This window comes from Brachyhypopomus gauderio, unplaced genomic scaffold (assembly GCF_052324685.1).
Source record: "Brachyhypopomus gauderio isolate BG-103 unplaced genomic scaffold, BGAUD_0.2 sc68, whole genome shotgun sequence".
NCBI classification, from domain to species: Eukaryota; Metazoa; Chordata; class Actinopteri; order Gymnotiformes; family Hypopomidae; genus Brachyhypopomus; species Brachyhypopomus gauderio.
In genome coordinates this window covers 1,349,750-1,356,131 of record NW_027506889.1, presented here as the reverse complement: position 1 = coordinate 1,356,131, position 6,382 = coordinate 1,349,750, and the positions used below count along the sequence as shown (strand labels likewise).

The 6,382-nt window shown below is 42.7% G+C and overlaps 1 long non-coding RNA gene across 1 annotated transcript; it reads left to right on the top strand.

Annotated features, from left to right (window-relative positions):
- The first annotated feature begins 1,614 nt into the window (after positions 1–1,614).
- LOC143490954 (uncharacterized) lies at positions 1,615–5,907 on the top strand. Its single transcript, XR_013125050.1, has 3 exons — positions 1,615–1,735; positions 5,642–5,684; positions 5,794–5,907. It is a non-coding gene; the product is annotated as an uncharacterized LOC143490954 (long non-coding RNA).
- The last annotated feature ends 475 nt before the right edge of the window (positions 5,908–6,382 follow it).

Here is a 6,382-nt window from a genome sequence, read left to right as displayed (position 1 = left end):
CCTCCACCACACCGTCCCTCCACCACATCGTGCCTCCACCTGCTCCGTGCTGAGGAAGGGAATGGCGGGGTGACCTTGCGCGGGCTGGTACGTCTGTCCCCAGGTGCTGGTCTGAGGGACATCAGAAACTCTGCTTGATTCATTACGTCTCCCGACACTCGGAGGACAAGCGTGGTGCGGGGAGAGTGGCGGGGCGAACAGCACACACCGCCAACCCGCCCGCTCCGCCCGCACCGCCCGCTCCGCCCATGGCGAGGGTCGGGCCAGGGCTATTTAAAGACTTACTGCCTCACACACGGGCTGGGAGGCATTACAAGAAACGTGCACGAGCCCCCCCCCCCACACACACACACACACACACACCCCCACCCTCCCCAAAACACCAGGGTTAGGGTCAACTGAACTTCACTGCAGAAAAAGATGAGGTTAATTCAGTTTAGATAATGAACTCTGTTAATTACCTCTGACTGTTTGGTATGGATGATGTGAATAGATATACTCTCAAATTAATCATATTAATCAAAGAGGGTTTTTGTAAACCTCCTGGGGTGATTACTCTGAGAGTTCATTACGCTCTGAACATTAGTCTAAAGAAGTTGATGTGGATACTTGAAGAACTAAAGCTGAGCAGAAATAATTGTCCCATTCAGCATAGGACTGAGCAAGGCTTTTAGCACAATTATACCTATTATTCTTCGCATTTTTAATTGAAGAATGACATTTTACTTTTTTTCCAATTCATCTGATCTAGTTTCCAAACATTACAACTGCAAGACCGTATGAACAGAGAGACTTTCACAAAGCCTGGATTATATAACATGATTACATGTTTACTTGTTTACATGGCAATCAACAGAGTCAAACAAGTGTCAAAAACAGTTGTAGCAAAGATGTCAAGAGTAAAAAGAAACTTTTAATTTTTAAAACATTGGTCTTGACACATTTGCATATTCATGTTAGAGAGAAGGACTCCTTGAGGGAAAAAAAGACCTGTGTGTGTGTGTGTGTGTATGTGTGTGTGTGTGTGTGTGTGTGTGTGTGTGTGTGTGAGAGAGAGAGAGAGAGAGAGAGAGAGAGAGAGAGAGAGAGAGAGAGAGTCATCACATGTGTAATGTGTATTGAATTTGTGTGTGTGTGTGTGTGTGTGAGAGAGAGAGAGAGAGAGAGAGAGAGAGAGAGAGAGAGAGAGAGAGAGAAATACAGTTGATTTATATACTAACCTTTATTTTATTTATTTTTATTTATTTGTTCTCATTCTCAACTCTAATTCTGTTTATCTCTTTGGCAACAGGTGTTAATTACAATCCATGCCAATAAAACAATTTGACTTCGAGAGAGAGAGAAACAGGCTCAACGGGCTTTACTATTGTATCGTATTCCTGGTGTAGTCCACTCAGTCAAGGGTGTTTTCGTTTAGCTTAAGGAGTAACAGGCTACATTAATATGGGACCGAAGGCTTTTCCTATCCCTCTCAGGCGTGTTGTGCTATTATTAGCATCATCGTGTACTCCCGCGATTCTGCACGCACAGCACATTCTCAACGCAACCTAATGGTATTCAGACGAATGGTGCTCAGGCGAAAATGGTTGATCGCTGATTTAGCAGCCCACTAAATTGTTATTTCCCCTTAAGCTGCGAGATCCTCACCTGCCACCTCCTCTTTCTGACAAATTAGCTCCTAACAATGACAAGTTCATTCACTGGTCTTGGCAAACCTCCGTGGTGTGTTAGTGAGGTACAAAATCATCACGGTGCATTTGAATAATGAGAATGTATGTTTGTAAACAGTGTGCATAAATGTTACTGGAGTGCGTAATATATTACAATATGCAAACGAGCTGTGAATCTTAGGAGTACGTCGTATACAGTAAGTGATGAGAAATCTTTACCTCTACGTTAGTAACAAGATATCTTCTGAATTATTTAAAGCAAGTTATGCCAGATTTTATGACGTTTTCTGTCATAAAATCGGTGGAAGATTTTTCTTGTGGCCTACCGATGGAGATCTGGATTGGTTCTGTGGTGAAGCCTCGGTTGTGGTTTTCTGGAAACACTTCCTTGCCGATACTGGGCCTGCGCACTGGACTGTAGTCACCAGCACAAAATAGTTTCAAAACCATTAAAGGATGCAGTCAGATTTAGTGTAATTCACTTAGTAATAGCTTCTCGCCTCCTACCAAAAGCTACGGTGGGAAGAGATAAACAATTATGCCTACTCATGATCCGTCACCATACGATTCAAGTGTAAACGTAAATATAACTTAAAAGATGTAGCGTGCTGCTTTCAGAACTTTATTCTTTTAAATTGGTGCAAGAGCCGTTAGTGTCTTGTCCTTACTGGAGGAATCTTTTATTGCAGCACCTGGGTTGAGATGTACAGATCAGAACCTCTGGGTTGAGATGTACAGATCAGAACCTTCATGTTGAGATGTACAGATCAGAATCTCTGGGTTGAGAGGTACAGATCAGAACCTTCATGTTGAGATGTACAGATCAGAATCTCTGTGTTGAGATGTACAGATCAGAACCTCTGTGTTGAGATGTTCAGATCAGAACCTTCATGTTGAGATGTACAGATCTGAACCTCTGGGTTGAGATGTTCAGATCAGAGTCTCTGTGTTGAGATGTACAGATCAGAATCTCTGTGTTGAGATGTACAGATCAGAGTCTCTGTGTTGAGATGTACAGATCAGAACCTTCATGTTGAGATGTACAGATCAGAACCTTCATGTACAGATCAGAACCTTCATGTTGAGATGTACTGATCAGAAACTTCATGTTGAGATGTACTGATCAGAACCTCCGTGTTGAGATGTACTGATCAGAACCTTCATGTTGAGATGTACTGATCAGAACCTCTGTGTTGAGATGTACTGATCAGAACTTCTGTAAAAATTGCTCCTGTCAACAAGTGATGCTGATTAGCTGTTTTCCTTTTTATATAGTACGTGTTGTCAGAAAAGACACTGTTGGACAGTGAAGGTGCACCAGACCAATTTTTGCACCTCTTCAAGACAGAGAATGCTTAGGCAGTGATATGTGTCTGTGTGTGTGAGAGAGAGATTTTGACTATAGTATAGCTCAATATAAGGGAGACAGACACAGATATTTTCCTGTATGATTCAGTCGCTCTGAAATGAAGTGGTCCTTCTTCAGCGGTGATGCAGACGCTGAGCTGAAGCAGATGTCCAGCTGAGTCTCTCAGCATGTTGGACTGCAGGTGTGAGGAACGCACCTGAGCTACTCTGCTCTCCATGGTGCCTACTCTCCTTCTCACACGCTGTCTTTCACTCTCTCTCCCACTCTCTTTTCTCTCTATCTCTCTGTCTCTCAAGTCAGGACGGCTCTATTGGTCTGACTGTAATGCACTACTGCAATGAAAATTGTAGCATCTTCAATATGTGTACTAGTAAATCTATGACGACAATTAATGCTGATAATATTAATGGCTAATAGACCATTCAGACTTGAGCAAGATGTTTAAACAAGATAATGTTTTGGCAAAGAAGGCGTGTGGAAAGATGGGTGTGTAATAACAGAAGAACACCGTGGATAATTACATGCCGAACAGAAGCAGGAATGTAGAGGTTGTCTCTGACTGTCTCTCAGGCATTGATGTGTCACCACATATTTCAAAACAAGTGTTGCTGTGTGCTCTGCTCCAAGCATTCTGTTTGGGGCATTTCACTGAAATATGGCACTCTTTATTTTATTTGTATGGTGAACGTTTTCTATATGGTTTTAATTTTTTCACAGTAGAGAAGAAGGTGCCGCACTGTCTCACCCACGTGGACCACCTGTTCTTCTCTCTATGTCCAGTGGGTTTTTCTGTGTGTGTCCTGTTCTACACTACGCTGTGGTCTCAGAGCCACATACTTGGTTCAGATCTCTGCTGTGAATCTCTGACTGTAAGGAGATACTCTGCCAGCTCATCCTCTCTGTTTAGGGCCTTAAAGCACTCTAATTTACTTCGGATTTTAGTTTCATAGATCCAGCCAAATAGCTGGGGTTACTTTGCTTTAATGGTGAGAACAGTCAGACCATACTCATGTAATCTACAATGTATTTATATTACATTAGATCATTTTAGATCATTTCCTCATTTCCAAATCCATGAAATATAATGAACTGGCATCATGTTATGCCCTCCCTCTCCCTCTCCCTCTATCTTTCTTTCTCTCCCTCTCCCCCTCTCTCTCTCCCTCTAATGTTGTCCATAGCACTGGAGTAATGTTGTCTGTTGTTCTGAGTAATGTACATAGTGCTGGAGTTGTCTCTGTCTGTGCCATGGATATCACAGCTGGTGCATAATGTTATGTAGTGTTCTACCTAATGTAATGCAATGATGCTTTATAATGATAAAAACATTAGTAAGTAAGCCTGCATTAGTAGGCTGCGTCCATTTACATGAATAAGAAATCATTTAATATAGAAAAATAAGGCTATGAAGCTATCAGATTTATGAAAACAGTTATTTATCAGTAACATAACTGGTGGTCTACTACTCTAACAAGGTGTGAATAAAATGCAACAGATAGGTAAGATATTTATTGTCTTCTCAAAAATGCTTTATAATCCAACAAAAGGCTGTTAATACAGCAGTGACTCAGGAATGGTGTGTGAATCACTTGAATGATGAAAGCCTGTTATGAATCATGAGAGTGTCAGAACTGATGCATTTGACTTCAGTATGGCAAGAGACACGTACAATGAGAGAGAGGGAGAAAGGGAGAGAGAGAGAGAGAGAGAGAGAGAGAGAGAGAGAGGCTTTTGGAGAAGGCTGGGAGGTCTCTGGGCCATGGCTGTGTTACATGACAGACGAGATCACTGACATGAATGAACAAAGCCCCACTTCAACATACACACTGCATCAGCTCAGGGGAGCAGAAGCTATACTGCAGGGCTGCCCTATGCTTGTGTGATCATGTCTCTCTGGTTGTTGTGTTCATGATAGCATTCACTCCTCTGGCCTGCTCACAGTACGTCTATTCAAATTCATCGGTAATGGATGTTTTTGGAGGACAGAATTGTGTACCTCCAGGAAGAGATTAAATCAAACATCTATAAAGTTATGTGAGATCAAAATGCCAGTAATTTCAATAATCCTCAAAAACATTGCACACTCGCACGCGCGCGCGCGCACACACACACACACACACCTCACTACTGATGAATTCAGTGTGTCTCGATAATGTTTAAATAAGTGTGAAGTTAGGGCACTTGTAATTATTGTTGCTCGAGGTGGTTTCTGATGGGATCAGGTAGAATGAGTTTAAATCACTGTGGAACAATTCACACAATACATGATGGGGAGTGATGTGGAACAATCTTGCCCAGAGACGTGCTAACCAAGCACTGACTATGATAATAGGGTTTGGAGTACAGAACGAGGGAATGAGAGGAGAGCACTAGAGATCACCACAAATCCATGATCACAACAAGAGAGCCTTCTTTCTCTCTTTCTCATATTTATACACACACACACACACACACACACACTTGCATGCAGACACACACTTTATCTCACTGACTCTTTTTCAGTTGTGCAGACTTTATCATATATACTTCTCTCTCACTCTCCCCATGCCTCTCTCTCTCTCTCTCTCTCTCTCTCTCTCTCTGCCACCCATATGCCAAGAAGTAGGGGCAGGGGCAGAAGAACATAGAGATATCCAGAAGATGAGGTAAGATAAGCAATTACTACGAATCACAGAAAATAACAGACAGGAGTTTGATAGCACAGAATGTTTATGAACAAAACAAAACAAAACAAAACAACAAAAACCCCCACAGATCCATGGAGAGAAAAAGAAAACGAGCGGAAGCAGCGGCCCAATGGGAGAAGAGAAGGTCTTCGCCTGGTGCCATCACCTCTCCATGACCCAGAGCTCCCCTCCAGCTGAGAGCCTGGATGAAGCCACACAGTTGGTGGGCAGAACGTCCTACCAAATGAGCCCCATCGCAAGCTTTGTTCCGTTTGTAAACGCGGAGAACAACAGACCCCACGCCACTGGAGGAAAAACATACCTGAATACACCCAGCCCCCAGGTGTCTGAATGTCAATTTCTAAACAGCTCTTAAACATGAACCAAACAGCTTTTGTGTTGAACGGGACTGCCTGTTTATCGACTTCATCAGCGAGGAACGCCCCCCCGCCGCCTGCAGTCCCTATGTGTTGGTGGATTGCAATAATTCCACAGATCATTTGCGCTGATTGATGGAAAGTATATTCAGGCTTGATGAATGAATATCAGTGGTTGCCTATCTCTGACCCAGATCACGGGTTATAACTCACATCCGTGGCAATGCATCATGGGCAAATTGAAAGGTCACAAGTTTATTGGAATCTGTCAAGAGCTGAGATTGATAAGAATAATACTTG